Raw genomic sequence first — 15,676 nt, 5'->3', positions numbered from 1 at the left:
CAACTGGATAGAGGAGCCAGCCGAGCACCACCGATGCACAGTCCTCCACGGCAAGATTATCCAGGGCTTGAGTCCTGCAGAATCAACCCTAGAATTATCTTTATCCCTCCCTCTGCCTCCTCCCCAAACTGGCCATCTAGATGGTGAAGATGAAGAACCTTTAATAATGTCACTATTATGTGACCAGTTACATGTTGTGGGCAGAGCTCAGCCATGCAGGATAGGAGAGATGGTAGTTCAGGGACCTTTGGTGATGCTGTGGAGGAAGCGGGGCTAAGTTAGAGTGGAGGTCACATGATTCCTGCACAGTCACTGCTGTTGTGTTTTGTGTGAAGGAATCTGTACCTTAGTGTCACCCTAGTAGTAAGGAGATTACATGAGGAGGAGGTTTGATACAGTGTGTCACCCCAGTAATAAGAAGATTACCTGGGGAGGAGGTTTGTTACAATGTAGTAATGCCAGTAGTAAGGCAACAACCAGGTAAACGGCGTCCATTTTAGGGAATCGTCAGTCATCAGCCGTAACTTCGTCCCGCGTCAGGCAAAACAGCGTCCCGCCTCCTCCCTTGTACCAATCACCATCAGTGGTCAGCCACAACTCCATCCCCCATCAGGCGAAACAGCGTCTCCCCTCTTCCCTCACACCTATGACCGCCATCCTTTAGCCACAACTCCCTCCTCCCTCACCTGAAACTCCCTCGTCCAAAACACCATCATCCCTCAGACGGTTCTCCCTCAGACGCAACTTCCTGCCGCATAACAGAGCCTACGCTGCACAGCATGTATAGCAGAGTCGAAACTGTGAAACTTGCATGTGTACTACAGACACTATACAGTGGGGATCAAAAATTTCAGCACCCCAGGTAAAAATTTGGATTAATGTGCATAAAGAAGCCAAGAAAAGATGGAAAAATCTCCAAAAGGCATCAAATTACAGATTAGACATTCTTATAATATGTCAACAAAAGTTAGATTTTATTTCCATCATTGACACACCAAAATAACAGAAAACAAAAAAATGGCGTCTGCAAAAGTTTGGGCACCCTGCAGAGTTAATATCTTGTACTGCCCCCTTTTGCAGGTATCACAGCTTGTAAATGCTTTTTGTAGCCAGTCAAGAGTCTTTCAATTCTTGTTTAAGGTATCTTTGCCCCTTCTTCCTTACAAAAGTCTTCCAGTTCTTTGAGATTTCTGCGCTGTCTGTCACGCAGTGCTCTTTTAAGGGCTATCCATAGATTTTCAATTATGTTGAGGTCAGGAGATTGTGAAGGCCATGGCAAAACCTTCAGTTTACGCTTCTTGATGTAATCCCCTGTGGATTTCGAGGTGTGTTTAGGATCATTATCCATTTGTAGAAGCCATCCTCTCTTTAACTTCAGCTTTTTCACAGATGGCATCAAGTTAGCATCCAAAATTTGCTGAAATTTTATTGAATACATTTTTCCTTCTACTCATGAGATGTTCCCTCTGCCACTGGCTGCAATACAACCCCAAAGCATGATTGATCCACCCCCATGCTTAACAGTTGGACAGAGGTTATTTTCATTAAATTCTGTTGCCCTTCTTCTCCAAACGTACCTTTGCTAAATTCCGGCCAAAAAGTTCAATTTTAACCTCATCGGTCCACAGAACTTGTTTCCAAAATGCATCAGGCTTGTCTATATGTTCATTTGCAAAGTTCAAACGCAGATTTTTGTGGTGAGGACGTAGAAGAGGTTTTCTTCTGCTGACTCTTCCATGAAGACCATATTTGTACAAGTATCTCTTTATAGTGGAATAGTGTACCACAACTCCAGTGTCTGCCAGATTTTTCTGGAGTCAAACATGGGGTTTGAATTGTTCTTCTCCCAATCCTGCGAGCTGTTCTGTCTGATATTTTTCTTGGTCTTCCAGATATTGCCTTAACTTCCACTGTTCCTGATGACTGCCATTTCTTAATTACATTCTGAACAGAGGATATTGACATCTGAAAACGTTTTGCTATCTTCTTATAGCCTTCTACAGCTTTTTGAGCGTCAACTATTTTCAGTTTCAGATTTCTAGACAACTGCTTAGAAGAACCCATGGTGCTGATTGTTAGGGCAAGGTCAGATGAGTCTGGGCATTTAACCCCTTAAGGACTCAGGGTTTTTCAGTTTTTGCACTTTCCTTTTTCCTCCTTACCTTTTAAAAATCATAACCCTTTCAATTTTCCACCTAAAAATCCATATTATGCCTTATTTTTTGCGTCACCAATTCTACTTTGCAGTGACATTAGTCATTTTACCCAACAATTCACGGCGAAATGGAAAAAAAATCATTGTGCGACAAAATCGAAGAAAAAACGCCATTATGTAACTTTTGGGGGCTTCCGTTTCTACGCAGTGCATATTTTGGTAAAAATGACACCTTATCATTATTCTGTAGGTCCATACGGTTAAAATGATACCCTACTTATATAGGTTTGATTTTGTCGTACTTCTGGAAAAAATCATAACTACATGCAGGAAAATTTATATGTTTAAAAATGTCATATTCTGACCCCTATAACTTTTTTATTTTTCCACATACAGGGCGGTATGAGGGCTCATTTTTTGCGCCATGATCTTAAGTTTTTATCTGTACAATATTTGTTTTGATCAGACTTTTTGATCACTTTGTATTCATTTTTAATGGTATGAAAAGTGACCAAAATACGCTTTTTTTTGCGCGTACGCCATCGACCCTGTGGTTTAATTAATGATATATTTTTATAGTTCGGACATTTACGCATGCGGCAATACCACATATGTTTATTTTTTTTTTATTTACACTGTTTTATTTTTTTTATGGGAAAAGGGGGGTGATTCAAACTTTTATTAGGGAAGGGGTTAAATGACCTTTATTAACACTTTTTTTTTTAACTTTTTTTGCAGTGTTATAGGTCCCATAGGGACCTATAACATTGCACACACTGATCTCTCATGCTGATCACTGGCGTGTATTAACACCCCTGTGATCAGTGTTATTGGCGCTTGACTGCTCCTGCCTGGATCTCAGGCACGGAGCAGTCATTCGTCGATCGGACACCGAGGAGGCAGGTAAGGGCCCTCCCGGTGTCCTGTAAGCTGTTCAGGACGCCGTGATTTCACCACTGACTGACTAGCCGGGATAGTTTCACTTTAGAAGCGGCGGCCAGCTTTGACCGCCGCTTCTAAAGGGCTAATACTGCACATTGCCGCGATCGTTAAATATACGTCCTGCGTCGTTAAGGGGTTAAAACCTTTGAGATTGACATCACCTGGTCTTCCCAGATGATGATTGAGAACAATCCGTGACACTGGCAGGTCTCAGCTTTGCAAAGGGGGCAGTGCATGCTATAAATTCTGCAGGGTGCCCAAACTTTTGCAGACGCCATTTTTTTGTTTTCTGTTATTTTGAAAGTGTAAAAGATGGAAATAAAATCTAACTTTTGTTGACATATTATAAGAATGTCTAATCTGTAATTTGATGCCTTTTGGAGATTTTTCCATTTTACTTGGCTTCTTCATGCACATTAATACAAATTTTTACCTGGGGTGCCTAAACTTTTGATCCCCATTGTATGTTCTACAGAGTCTATATAGCAGAGCCAACACTGAATATCATGTACAGCAGAACCCTTATAGCAGAGAGCCTATACTGACTCGGCTCTGCTTACAGGGCAGGAAGGTTTTTCGTCTGAGGGATGAGGGAGTTTTGGATGATGGAGGAGGGAGTTGCGGCTAACGAAGATTGGTCTGAAGGATGAGGCGGGATGCTGTTTTGCCTGATGCGGGACAGAGTTACGGCTCACGACTGACAATGTACTAAAATGGACACAGTACAGGTAGAATGAACACTGGCACCACCTAACGCTAAATCAATGAGACACCTTACACATTAAGCAGGACTTCACAGCAATATAGCCATAACAATCACTATGGTGCAGAAGTGTATAAAGAGCAGAGCCTTCTGATAATTTAACTGTAGAGAATAATATAAACGCAGCACTCACCAGGTAGATTTTTCATCTTTTATCTTCTTTATTCATACATAAAGTATATCGGCATGTGCAGGCAGACAAGCAGGAGAAAGGAGAAGGCGACCGACCGATGCATGCATGTAGCACTTCGTCAGGCCATGCCGATTGGTATCACATGTATTGGAATCCCCTGACGTGTTGATTTGCTCAAACCAAAAGGTAAAAGCAAAAGACAAACACGGATACCTTTTGTCTCCTTTCCTACTATTAGCAGTGAACTAGTTAACCTTATATGTAGATAATGAAGAATAATTCAGGATTGTTATGGACAAAAAACTCTTCCTTTAACTTAACACCTATTATGACATATAGAAGGGACAAAAATATGAACAACATGTTAGTGAATAGAGACTCCAATAAGGGTAACATTACTACAAGGTCTGTGAATTTCCCATGCCTTAGTTGCTGTCATTGTGGAAGTCTATTGAAGGGTGATACATTTAGTCATCCTCATATGGGAAAACAATTTCACATAAGATACAGGTGCACCTGTAATTCATCACATGTAGTGTACAGGCTTATGTGTCTATGTGCTTACATTTTTATAGGGAGAACACAACTAAAGTCAAAACATAAAAGTAGAATTAGAACCCATAGGAGAAATCTCCCGGTAGTGAGTCATTTTTTGGAAAAGGGACAATTAATCAGATGTGATTTAGGATTATAGACCAAGTTGGTATTACATGTAGAGAAGGAGACCGGGTTAGAATGTTGAAACTAGAGGAGGTTAGATGGATAAAAAAAGTAGATTGTTTGACCCCAAAATTTATGAATTTAGAGTATGATTTTACTTTATTTGAGTAATTTCCTATGAAATGTCTGGATTTTGTATTTAGAGGGTAGGTTGTGAAAGCATTGACCCATCTAGGGCTAAGTTACATGTTTTTTCTGGGTTTAATTGAATTTAATTTAATAGAAGGATAGCATTAGCCATATGGTGGAGTTGTATTAGGACAGTCAGCCTTTGGAGTGTATTGCTGTGGTGATGCAAGCATAGCACTAGTGGTACTGGCAGTGGTAGGTGTGTTGGGGATACTGTAAGGAATCATGGTGGACATGCTGAGGGAGAGCAAGAAGCCCATTATCAGAATTTTATGCAGAGAGACGTGGCGGGGACAATGAGGAGAAGTTTTGTAATTACAATGTAGTGTTGGATAGGATGTGTGAACTGGGTAAGAAGGTGACATTTTCAGTGCAGAAGGGCAGTGGTACTGTCAGCAAAGAAGAGCATAACGGAGGGAGGGCCAGAATACCTGTTAAACGTAACAAATTTAAGCCTGCTGGTCTGATAGGGACACTGCTGCATCTTCCAGAGGAGGGGTGCTGTCAGGTGGTAGCATACCTGTCTGGTATTCTGTGGAAATTCTTTTCTACCATACCAGATGCAGAAAACCCGGCACTGTGCCACCTTTGCAAATATAACATAAGCCGTTACCAAGGTACGAGTATAGGAACCATGTCTCTATGTAGGTACATGGAGAAACATCACAAGGCCGTGTGGGACAAATGAGATGCCCCACAATGTGACAAAAACTGTCCATAGGCCATACATTCTATGTTTTGTCCTCATCAGTGTCATGACCTCCTACTATCCCATCGCTTATCTCTTGGGTAACCTATGTCATACAGACAACAGTATTCGCCCAGTTGCCCTCTTGTAGTGTACCTTAATTCACACCTGGCCAAGTTGTTGGTGGTGTTGGTGCTCCCATATAATCTAGTTGACTTCATGGCCTTTAGGCAACTAATGGGTTGTGCCAAGCCCAGGTAGTGCCATTATTTTGCACAAAAAATAAAAAATTCCCTGCTTTGTACATGTGGCAGAGAAGAAGAGCCACTCCATGCAGTTGTCGGTGTGTGGCACAGTGCATGCCTCAGTAGATTCTTGGAGAAGTTATTATGGTCAGAGCCAATACATGTGTTTTTCATGGCTCACTGAGTCAACATCCTGTAGAAAAAGGTTCCAGTGAAACAAGGTCAGAAAATAGTAGTGATACCTGCATGGTAACGCCAATGGGATTCAACTTCTAACACCTGCCACCTATTCTCTTCCTCTTTGGCGAGGTCCTCCTCCACAGACATCTAGCATCGCCCCAAGGGAAAGAGCATAGGTTACTCTGCTCCTCCTCCCCCTCCTTTCACCAGTGCAAAGTCAATCGCTGCCATGCTGTATTACGTCTGCTAAGCCTAGGGAAAAAAAAAACACACAGCTGAGTACTTGCTGCCCTGTCTGCAACAGGACATTTCACACTGGCTTTTTGGTTGTAATATGTCATTGGGAAACATTATGGCCGATAACGGCACAAACATAGTAAAAGACATGGGCGTAATCTTTAGGAGTTGCAGAAGTAGCAGTTGCACCAGGGCCCTGGTTCCTGAGGGGGCCCCAAGGCACCTCTACCCTATCAGAAGATACCAGTATTATATGTGTCACATTGCAGGCAGGGCCCTGTTACAGATTTTACATTGGGTCCGGAAGCTACAAGTTACACCTCTGGTAAAAGTGCTGCATCTAGGTGGCATGACACACTCTCCATGTAGGATGCATGTGCTAAATTACTGTTAAACTTTTTAGAAATTGGGACATCTCAGTTATATGCTGACTGTGTGCTGGAACGTGTATGTTCTGTTAAAGCATTACTGTCATTAGTAAGTGCTAAAATCAGTGTAGTAATGTGCCCTAAGACCTGTATGCATAATAATATGCAGGTGTCAATATGTAAAATATCTTTTGATCTATATATATCTGTGATCAGTCTTCTGAATTCCTCTCAGAGGCTGGGGGTGTTTCCCCTGGAGTATAATGAGCTCCTCTCCCCTCACATCCCCTCTTCCCTATCATGAAGTCTGCACAAACATTTTTACACTTTCTGCCTAAACACATGCTCTATATAACTCTAATGCAGCCATGCATGCTCTATATAACTCTAATGCAGCCATGTAAAACTATATTGCTCAAGGTACAGAAGAAAAACCTGCATTTTTACAGCTTGTGACCAAAGTGCATGCTTTTTTTTTTAGCCCTAAAGCAGCCATGTGAACCTATATGGTGCAAATACATAAGAAACAAGTTCATAAAATGACCAAAGAGAAACAATTTTGCATATAATAGTTTATCACCTTGTATTACCTGTCACTGTGCATGGGAATGCTTCTCCTGAAAAGGCTGCAAGCTGTCTGCATCTTGTCTGGATCTCACAGGTGTTCTCCTCACACAGTTGAAAGCTGGATTATACACTGTACTGAGCGAGCAGAGGAGAGAGAAAACCACACCCCCACTCCCCCTCCCTTCAGCATTTCGGTCCTTTTCTTACTGACCAGGACTAAAAAGACTTAGATAGCAGGGTTCGTTTTCAAAATTAAAGAAACAGAGACCCTAGTGGCCATGTTTTTAAACCTCTATTTCACATCTTTAGCAATAACATTTTTTAATGAAGCATATTAGGAAAATGCTTAGTTTTTTAGGAAGTATTAAAGGGGTACTCCAGTGGGGGAAAAAATTTCTAATCAACTGGTGGCAGAACGTTATACAGATTTGTAAATCACGCACAATTATTTTTACTTTGAGGGTGATTATTATTTACAGACCACGGGTACCGCTATGGGCACCAGATTTGCGCCAGGTTATGCCAACCTATTTATGGCGGCATGGGAAGAGGACACCATTATCCCCAAACTTGGCGCGGGTCTGGTGCTCTGGCGAAGGTATATTGATGATATTTTTTAAATTTGGGATGGGTCTTATAATGATTTACAATCTTTTATTCACAATCTAAACACTAACGAGCACAATTTAGTTTTCACGTCCACAATCAGTAATACCCATATAGATTTTTTAGATTTGGAAATACGAGCATCCAATCAAACATTACTCTGTAGTACTTATAAAAAAACAACCGCAAAAAATAGCTACATTAACTATACTAGTTGTCATTTGCCCCATTGATCACTTAATGTACCAACTGGACAGTATCGTCGCTTAAAACGCAATTGTACAAAAGACGGAAAATTTCTTGAGGAGGCCAATTTTTTAACAACCCAATTTAAAGAAAAGGGTTATTCTGACAAAACATTAGAAACATCATTGGAAAAAGTGAAACAAATGGATAGAAGTACATTTTTTGAACCTCAACCACAAAAAGACAACAATCTGCTTTCAACTATGAAAATGATTTTACCCTTTAATGGACATTATAAACAGGTAGAAAACATTATTTCTAAACACTGGGATATCATTAAAGAGGACAAAACAATTGGAACTCTTGTATCAGAACATCCATCAATAATATATAAAAAAGCTCCCAATTTAGGGATATTAATAGCACCTTCCATAAAACCCCCTGCCAAACATAAAGAAAGTGAGACATGGCTGGCCACAAAAGGTTTTTTTCGTTGTGGACATTGTAACAACTGTAAAAATACTTCAGGACCTAAAAAAACCTCTGAACTAACATCTTCAAGCAATAATTTTAAATGGGTTATAAATGAATACATCACATGCACCACAAAAGGTGTATTATATATACTTAAATGTGGTTTTAAAGATCTTTAAAAATGAGGATTGCAGAACATATCAATAATATTAAAAAAGGTGAACAAAAACACCCCCTATCATTACATTTCACTAAGTTTCATAAAAAAGATCCATCAAGTCTCACTTTCATAGGTTTTAAAATTGTTAAGCCAAACTGGAGGGGTGGAAGTTATATGATCCAGATGTCAAAGGCTGAAAGTAAAAAGATATTTGAGTTCGGTACTTTGGAACCCAATGGTCTCAATTCAAGTTTGGAACTATTCGGTTTCCTTTGAGGGGGTTTGCTCCTCTACCATTGTGTGCCTCTATTTAATCAACAGGAGGCGCCCACTGGAGATGATACAAACCCCCTCGACCTCATCAAGAATGTCATCTCCATCCCCAATATGATATACAACTTCCATTTTGCTACTCTGTATTAAAAAAAAAATATATTTTTCATTTGTATTGTATTTTTTAATCTTATTATTATTATTTATTTTTATTTTTTATTTTTATTTGCATATTCATTATTATTTTCATTTTTATTTATTTTTACATTTATTTTTATTATTATCATTACTATTATTACTTACATTTACCATTATTTTTACTTTTATTTTTAGTTTATTTTTATTATATTTGTTTGTATTTTTATTTTTATTTTTTATTATTTTTTATTTATTTTTTATTTTTTACTTTTACTTTATTTATTTTTTACTTTGACTTTATTTTATTTTTATTTTATTTTTATTTTATTTTATTTCATTTTATTTTTATGTCTTTTTATTCCATTCTATGCACTTTCAAATATACTGTTCTTTATTTTATGTTAACATTATATGAATATGTCGACAACATTGTTTTATTGTAAAGATGTAGTTCTTTCCTGCATCCAATAAGTTGGATGCGATTTTATAGGTTATCTTTGTGTATATAGTAGTAAGATTCATGTTGCTGTTTAACTTCTCTCCCGCAATATAACACATATATATGTGAATAAAAACGCTATCATTTAGTCTGAACTTGGACTAACAGTTACCAGACTCAGTTGTGTAATCCAGGCCAGATATTATTTCTGTTCTGTCCACAAATTAGCTCCAAATGTGAACCACCATATATAAATGATCCATATGAGAAGCTTCAATATATTCTGTATTTTTCGTACTGAAGAAAGGGTCATGCTATTCAGCAAAAGAACCCTGAAACGCGTCTAGGCTAAATTGCCGCACCTTGTTACACATAGTTGGTGTGAACCTGGCACAGAGACTTGCTACACATTGGAAATATCCACCACTGCAGCTGTAGTCCGACCTGGATTTATACCACGATTTCTTACGAACCTGAATCTGCTGGGAAATATCCATCCTCCACCCGCCCTGAGAAAACACCATTCTCCATTATCATCCACCACGAGGGACGCCAGCGCTGCGCCCGCCCTGCAATACCACCACAGGAGCAGCACGGAGGCCACTGGGGACGTTGTGCCAAACGTACCCCTGCATAATCCGAACTTTGCACGAGTGACAGCCCTGTGCCAGAGCAGCCGGCGCATGGTGGACGGAGACAACAACTAGCGCCAGGAGCGGGTGAGACACACTGTGACAGCAGTATCTAACACAGACCAGTAAGCCTGTACTAGTCAATAGACTGATAAAATCAACTGTACAAGTGTATACACTACTGGTCCATCTATTCATCACTAAGATATTTCATCAGCTGCACCAGAAAAGGACTCAATCCCCTTTTTTCAGACCGGTATATATTTTTCAATAATTTTTAATATTTTTTTACATATTTTTTTTTTTACATATATTCTTTTACTAATTTTTTCCATCATATATGATTGTTAGAATCAAGTCTTTCCATTTTGGTGATCAATACCACTAGGGCCCAGTGGATTGTTCACCTTTATATATCTGTGCCAGGATTAGATTATTTTATACAATTTTATCAATTGTTTTATACATGTTTAATAAAATTGATATCAATTGAAATATCTCTATCATATATTTGCATTCATTGTGTACCCTTCGGGGTAAAATCCTAGAAGGATTGGTTATATATTTTCTCTTTAGATTTGTAAATCACTTCTATTTAAAAATCTTAACCCTTCCATTACTTATCAGCTGCTGTGTGCTACAGAGGAAATTGTTTTGTTCTTTTGTGACTGACCACAGTGCTGTCTGCTGCCACCTCTGTCTGTGTCAGGAACTGTCCAAAGCAGGAGAGGTTTGCTAGGGGGACTTGCTCCTGCTCTGGACAGTTCCTGACACGGACAGAGGTGGCAGCAAAGAGCACTGTGGTCAGACAGAAAAGAACTATACAACTTCCTGTGGAGCATACATCAGCTGATAAGTACTGGAATGGTTCATATTTTTAAATAGAAATAATTTACAAATTTGTTTAACTTTTTGGCACCAATTGATTTTCAAAAAATTGTTTACCACTGGAGTACCCCTTTAAATGGAAAAAAGTTGTTTATAATGACAGTAACGCTTGAAGCTGTTATTATACTTTTAATTAAGCTCTCCTTGACCTACAGCGCCATAGTGGTCTTCTTCAACACTGTTTCCTTTCTAATGTTCCAACACGATGGAACTCTACATTACACTTGTTGGACCGCCTGTAACAGCAGTGCAAAGTGGTGATATACTTTCTAATATGTAATGACACTGGTTGGCAACCACTGGCGTACTATGTGTCGTGGCTCTTACCTGTGTCAGGCGACATTTTCTGTGCCATGTCTATGCTGTGCACCCTGGCCTTCCGCCTCTCGACTCTCTCCTGCTGCTTCAGCCACTGCTGCAGTTCCCCTCTGCCCTCTAGGGGCTTTGACTGAGCACTGGCCTAGACTTATGGGGCCAGTTATGACTCTCTAATGGATCCTCCTCCAATGGTGCCAGACACACCTATAAAAGAGCACTCCTTCCTTCATGTGCTGTCCCAGCAATATTGTAATTTACTACAGTGAAAGTCCCTGTCTGCATGGTTTCTGTTTTCCAGTGTTCCAGACTTTAGCCTGTTTGCCTTTTAGGCTAGGTTCAGACTACGGAATTTGCGCCGTAATTTTCACTTTGAAATTTCCGGCAGAAATTCCGCTTACTATAATTCATAGTGTAGTGAATGGTTTTCCGTTCACAAATTCACACTTCGGAATTTGTGAAGCGGAAAATCCGGATGAAAAATCTGCTAGAAAATTTCTGCCTGAAGAATGGGGTTGCTCTTTCTTCAGGCGGAAATCCTAGCGGAACACATTGCAGTCTATAGGAGACTGCAGTGTCCACGCGGTCCTAGCGCCGACTAATTCAGTCGGCGCAGGTGGAACTCGGAATCTCCGGGCGGAAATTTTCTGCCCGGAGATTCCGTAGTCTGAACCTAGCCTTATGAGGGTATTACTCAGATTTTCAACCAGATAGCTAAGCAGGATTAGGATTTAGGGCCCGAGGAGGATTTGGTGAGGGTATCTTTTTAAACTGCCTGTGCCAGATGCCACTGATTAGATAGTGCTACCACCACCCCTGTTGTCTGTTTGCTATAACAACTCTAACCAGTCCACCACTGCCTGCTGTCCTGTTCTCTGGCTACTACAGATAGGCTCCATAGGGAAAAAAAAACATACACATTTGAATTGCATGTTGACTAATGCCAGAAGTCTGACCAATAAAACTGATGAATTGGAGTTGATAATGTCTGAGGAGGATTATGACATAGTGGGTATAACAGAGACTTGGTTGGACGATACCTATGAATGGGCGGTCAACATACAGAGTTTATATAGTGTATTCAGGAAGGATCGGACAAAACGGAAAGGGGGAGGAGTTTGTCTTTATGTAAAGTTCAGTCTGAAGGCCGCACAACAGGAGGAGATATGGGAGGGAAACGATAACGTGGAGTCATTATGGATAGAAATATATGGAGATAAAAATAAAATAAATTCTGATAGGGGTTTGCTATAATCCACCAAACATAATGGAAGAGGCAGAAGATCAATTACTGAGGCAAATAAACAAGGCAGCAAATCAAAATGAGGTGATAATAATGGGGACTTTAACTATCCTGATATAAACTGGGAGACTGAGACCTGTGAATCTCATAAAGGAAACAGGTTTCTGACTATAGCTAAAGACAATTATCTGTCCCAAATGGTGCAGAGCCCGACCAGAGGGGGCGCCCTACTGGACTTAATATTAACCAAAAGACCTGACAGAGTAACTAATGTGCAAGTTGAAGGACACCTAGGAAATAGTGATCATAATATAATACATTATAACTTGTTCTTCAATAAGGGAATCTCTCGAGGGGCCACAAAAACTATGAACTTTAGGAAGGCAAAGTTTGATCAATTCAGAAAAGCCCTTAACAATATAAAATAAGATAATGTCCTCAAAAAAAAAAAAAATACTGACACTAAATGGGAGACTTTTAAGAATATTTTAAATTCTCACTGTAACAGGTATATACCTTATGGGAAGAAAAGGGTCAGAAATAAAAGAAAACCAATATGGATGAATAAAAATGTTAAGGGGGCAATAAATGACAAAAATAAAGCATTTAAACTACTAAAACAGGACGGCAGTGAAGAAGCATTAAAAAGCTATAGAGAAAAATGTTGTGGTGGCCCAGTACGGGATGGTGTTACCCTGTACCTTTCCTGCCTTGTCAGGCAGTGTCCCTCAGTGTCCCAGGGACCCCTGTAGTTGTTTCCCCATTTGTATATATGTTGTACATTAAAAGATGTGTTAAGCCTTTAATAAAATGTACCATGTGATTGTTACCCAGGAGGTACCTGTGACCAGCTGATGCCAAAGGTGACCTATGGGCTCTTTGCTAGTTTCCCCCATATAAACCCTGGGTGGAGCTAGCTTCTCTCTCTTGCTCTCTTGCTTCCTGCTGAGGTCTAGTAAAGTCGTGCCTAGGGTGTGTGTCCAGAGTAGTGGAGGCCTCAAGTCAAGTGCAAGTAAAATAAAGTCAACGTCCTGTCAGTCACAAGTCAGTCAAGTCAAGTCATCTGTCTACCCAGCGTGGCCTGCACTAAATTCTCCTGTCCAACTACAAGTCCCAGCAAGCCTGCGAGGCCTCTGTGTCACTGGTGACCTCCTTGGGCCCAGGCTGTACTGCATAGACTGTTCCAACTGTCTACCCTTAGTAAAGCTACCGTTGTCCGTAACTTGGCGTCAGTGTCTTCATTGCTCCTGTGCCTAGCCCAGGATCCAGCGGTATACCTTCGGGTGGTTAACCCCTTCCCGACCTATGACATACCTGTACGTCATGGGTGGCAAGGTGTTCCCGACCCATGACATACAGGTACGTCATGAACATTTTTGCCGCTACTCGCGGCATCCCGCAGCGCCCGGTAAGATGGTGGCTATCACTGATAGCCAGCCATCTTACCATGCGACCACGGGGGGTTTCATCCCCCCCCCCCCAGCGATCGCTGCTATCAGCTGGTCAAATCTGACTAGCTGATAGCAGCGTTTCGCTATGAAAATACTTAGCAGCGCGGTGTGTGAGTCCGGATCACGGGGATCGGGACACACACCGCTCTGCTAAGTGTCCCTGACCCGTCCCCCGGCATCACTTACCCAGCCATGCGATGTCCCGAGCGGTCCCGGCGGTCCCGGCGTCCTACAGGCGGTCCCGGCGGCGCTGCGTCCCTGCGGTGAGTTTCCGGCAGCAGTGCGGCATCTTCATTGGCAGCAGTGAGATCGCCGTAAAGCGATCTCACTGCTGCCTCTGGGAGTTTCAAAACTGCAACTCCCAGCATGCCCAGACAGCCTTTGGCTTTCTGGGCATGCTGGGAGTTGTAGTTTTGCAACATCTGGAGGTCCACAGTTTGGAGACCACTGTATAATGGTCTCCAATCTGTGCTCTTCCAGATGTTGCAAAACTACAACTCCCAGCATGCTCAGTCTGTCCAGGCATGCTGGGAGTTGTAGTTCTCTAACATCTGGAAGAGCACAGATTGGAGACCATTATACAGTGGTCTCCAAACTGTGGACCTCCAGATGTTGCAAAACTACAACTCCCAGCATGCCCAGACTGCCCAAGCATGCTGGAAGTTGTAGTTCGGCAACATCTGATCCTTCAGATATTGCCGAACTACAACTTCCAGCATGCCTGGGCAGTCTGGGCATGCTGGGAGTTGTAGTTTTGCAACAACTGGAGGCACACTAGTTGGGAAACATTGTCCGTTTCCTACCTCAGTGCCTCCAGCTGTTGCAATTGTTGCAAAACTATAACTCCCAGCATGCACTGCCAGACCATGCATGCTGAGAGTTGTAGTTTTGCAACAGCTGGAGGCACACTGGTTTGGAAACACTAAGTTTGTTTGCAAAACACTTGAAAGTTTATTACTTAACTTAATGTTTCCAAACCAGTGTGCCTCCAGCTGTTGCAAAACTACAACTCCCAGCATGCACGGACAGCCAAAGGGCATGCTCAGAGTTTGCAACAGCTGGATGTTTGCCCCCTCCCCCCAATGTGAATGTACAGGGTACACTCACATGGGCGGAGGTTCACAGTGAGTGCTGCAAGTTTGAGATGGCGCAAATTTTGCGCTGCAGCTCAAACTCCCAGCGGCAAACTTGCTGTGAACCTCTGCCCATGTGACTGTACCCTAAAAACACTACACTACACTAACACTAACCTAAAATAAAAAGTAAAAAACACTACATATACACATACCCCTACACAGCCCCCCCTCCCCCCCAAAAAATGAAAAACGTCTGGTACGCTACTGTTTCCAAAATGGAGCCTCCAGCTGTTGCAAAATAATAACTCCCAGTATTGCCCGACAGCCATTGACTGTCCAGGCATGCTGGGAGTTTTGCAACAGCTGGAGGCACCCTGGGAATCATTGGCATAGAATACCTCTATGTCCACCCCTATGCAAATCCCTAATTCAGGCCTCAAATGCGCATGGCGCTCTCTCACTTTGGAGCCCTGTCGTATTTCAGGGCAACAGTTTTGGGACACATATGGGGTATCGCCGTACTCGGAAGAAATTGCCTTACAAATTTTGGGGGGCTTTTTCTTCTTTAACCCCTTATCAAAAGGTGAAGTTGGGGTCTACACCAGCATGTTAGTGTAAAAAAATAAATTTTTTACACTGACATGCTGGTGTTGCCCTATACTTTTCAT

Source organism: Hyla sarda, chromosome 4 (genome assembly GCF_029499605.1).
Source record: "Hyla sarda isolate aHylSar1 chromosome 4, aHylSar1.hap1, whole genome shotgun sequence".
Classification (NCBI taxonomy): Eukaryota; Metazoa; Chordata; class Amphibia; order Anura; family Hylidae; genus Hyla; species Hyla sarda.
Note: the sequence above shows the minus strand (reverse complement) of the source record.